We start from the raw sequence: 3,256 nt of genomic DNA, 5'->3' as shown, positions 1-3,256 counted from the left end.
ATTGTAACGCCCCAATTTTCAGGAATTCTGTGAATGTTGGCATAGGTTTAATTATGTTAGTGGGCCTCTAGAAGGCCCAAGCTTAAGATAGAACCCGAAAATTTTAGTTAATTTTTGTTCCATAAGAAAAAGGGGGTGAAATTATGAAATAGAACCTATATGAAAATGTTTGAAAATGCTATAGGCTAAATTGAAGCGGCCAAATAAATAGGAGTGCAAAATAGGAGGATTTGCATGACAAACCTCTCATTTTACATGAAGTGGCCAGCCATTATGTTGTTGTAGACAATATGAGCACTTGATATCCATAATTCATGGTACAAATTGATAATGGGTTAGGTAAATGTTCCATGATAATGGATTAGGTAAATATTCCATGATAATGGGTTAGGTAAATATTCCATGATAATGGGTTAGGTAAATGTTCCATGATGGGCATTTCATGTATTTTGTATTAAAGAATTAAATGGATGAAATATGAAATTTTATTAAAAAAAAAGGGGCGAAAAGAACAAAGTTTTGTCCATCTTTGTTCATCATAGCCTAAAGTTAGAGAAGAGAAAGGAGAGGAGAAAGCTCTTGAATGTTCGGTCACTTGGGGAAGAAAATTGAAGGTAAGTTTTTGGTACCTTGCTTCTATTTTGAGGTTTACGAGTTCTTCTTGATTCTACCTTAACTCTTGAAGCATATTTTGGTTTTTAGTTGTGTTGTGAGCATTTAGTCATGAATTAAAATGAAGGAAATGGTTGTTGTTTCATGTTCTTTTGATGAAAAATGGAAGATAGGTGAAGTTGAGCCAAACAAATGAGCATGCATGTGCCTTAGATGCTAAGGGGAAAAATCGGCTAACATATTGTGCTTTAAAATGATGAAATGGAGTTTATACTTAAGTAAAATCATAGATATGTGATGATTGATTGGTGATATACATGTTTAAATAACAAGCATGCAAGTTAGGTGTGAAAGAGTGATTTGGTAATAAATCTGCTTGGGACAGCAGCAGTAACGTGACTTTGGAAAATCACCATAAATTGTGGGAGATGAGTTAGAAGCTGCATAAATTATGTAATTAAAGATTAATGAGTCTAGTTTCAAATGGAATAAACGAGAACATATTTTGAATTCTTTACAATGAGAAATTTGATTCGTAATGAAGAGTGGTCAGATTAGTCAAACAGTGAAACATGGGAAACTTTGAGAAAAATCTGGTATTGATTGGCTAAACCAAAAATTCTAAAAATTTTATGGATAGAAGATATGTGAGTCTATTTTCAAGGAAAATTAACAGAACTTGATTTGGAGTTTCGTAGCTCTAGTTATAAATGATTTAGTGACTGTTGTTCAGGAAGACAGCTTGCAGTGAAATTATGATTATGTGGTAAACATTGCCAAAAATTTGTTAATGAGTTGCTTATTGTTTTCTTATAAGCTTACTATGATCTGTAGGTGTGGTTGGCCGAATATTGTAAGGGGTTAATACGTAGTTTGTATTTGAATAGTTAGATTAACGTGTTAGTAATCCAATTGTAGGCGGTTCGTGTGTGGATTTCGTTAGCATATCGTCGCAAACAGGTGTGTAACTAACACCCTCTTTCTTAGTCTAGATCGGCAAAAGTCGAAAATCCGAAATGCCAAAAACCGGTATTTTGTAGATTTGCGAGTGTGCGAATGCTCGTGAGGTAAATCGATTAATGTTTTTGGTAAGCTGCAATGTTTGGACTGCAAATTGCATGATTTCTGTGCCCTCGATATTTTTGGGCTTAATGGGCCAAAATTAAAATGATGGGCCAACGGGCCCAATTCGGTAAGAACCCTCGGTAGTGATTCTGTTAGTACGTGAAAGGTAGGAATATGCATGAAAAACCCTAAAATAGATAAATTACTGAAATACCTTTAAAAGTGAAAATTTTACAGTTTTACCCCTAGGAGATAAATTACCAAAATACCCCTAGGGTTAAATTGACCTAAATGCATGTTTGATTTGTTGTTATTTCTTGCATGCCATGTTGTTATTATCGATGTATGGACTGGGATATTGACGGAGGAAGTACTAAAAGTGGCTTGTCCACATCTTGGAGGCTTTGCCTCAATTTATCTTTAACCGAGCTGAAGGCAGAATGTGGAGTGTTAATTTGGGTGGGTTGAGCTATTCCCACATGGAGTGTATGGTGGTACGGGTGGAGTGTAGTGGTTGGTGGGTTGAGTAGTCTCCCAAATGGGCTTGCATATGTTTCTTGATGTTGCATGTATTTTGAAATGGGCCTATGGGCCATCTTGTTATCTGAATAAGGGCTAAGGCCCGTTTATTGTAATCTGAAAAGGGCTCGCCCAAGACCACTATTACTGAATGGGCTTAGGCCCAATAGGCTTGAGTGACTTGGGCTTTGAATGGGTTTTCCTTACACATCGAGTTTCCCCAAACTCACCCCTTTTATTTTCATCCATGCAGGAAATCCCCAACCATAGTGGGCTTGGAGCTGTGAGGGAATTCGGAGTGGCCACCCGTTCTGAAAGTTTGATTTTCTTCTAGTGAACTGGACATCCTTTTATTTACGTTTGAAGTTTTGGGTTTTTAAATGTAATAAGGCCACTTAATTATTTTTGATGGTTTTAATATGTATTACTAAGATAGGTATTACTTATTTTAACTGTTGAAATTGGATAGCTTTAGGGCGCGTTTTCAAAAACAACAATTGATTTCAAAATAACCCGACAACAAATAAAGCTTCCGCAATGAAAGTATTTTCCAAACTTAATCACTCTTCCTAAAAATGACTTAATCAAATCGGTTTCCTAGAAATATCCATGACGTTAAGGTGTGGCAATGGCGGTATGCATGTCTAGGATTGGATCCGAAAGGAGCTTGGTACTTAAGCAGTCCGATGGACTCACCACCTCTTTTCCGGTTTCCTACCTGGTGCACAGCTTCCATTCACTTTAACCTATAATAAAATTATCTTTTAAAACACTAAGTAAGTTTTTTTGGACCAATAATATAAAATGTTTCGAACGCTTTGATGTGGCATGTCGGATCCGGCTATAACGTCTGGACCGGGTTTGGGGTGCTACACAGATTATCTCATTATTTGCACATCTCAAATCAATGGTTTTACTTTTGCAATTCACAACTGCATCATATACGGTCAACCAATCCATACCGAGGATAACATCAAATGGTAAAAGCATCAAATTGGTCGAAAAGCAGTAATCTCGGACTACTAGGGGGCATTTCTTACACACCTTATCAACAAGCACA

At 36.5% G+C, this 3,256-nt stretch overlaps 1 long non-coding RNA gene across 1 annotated transcript; it reads left to right on the top strand.

Moving 5' to 3' along the window:
• The first annotated feature begins 501 nt into the window (after window positions 1-501).
• LOC128285438 (uncharacterized) lies at window positions 502-2,598 on the top strand. The gene is made up of 2 exons (XR_008275919.1): window positions 502-614; window positions 2,450-2,598. It is a non-coding gene; the product is annotated as an uncharacterized LOC128285438 (long non-coding RNA).
• The last annotated feature ends 658 nt before the right edge of the window (window positions 2,599-3,256 follow it).

The sequence above is a fragment of the Gossypium arboreum genome, chromosome 2, assembly GCF_025698485.1.
Source record: "Gossypium arboreum isolate Shixiya-1 chromosome 2, ASM2569848v2, whole genome shotgun sequence".
In the NCBI taxonomy this organism is placed as follows: domain Eukaryota; kingdom Viridiplantae; phylum Streptophyta; class Magnoliopsida; order Malvales; family Malvaceae; genus Gossypium; species Gossypium arboreum.
The sequence above is the reverse complement of the archived record's forward strand: the minus strand, read 5'-3'. Positions and strand labels throughout refer to the sequence as shown.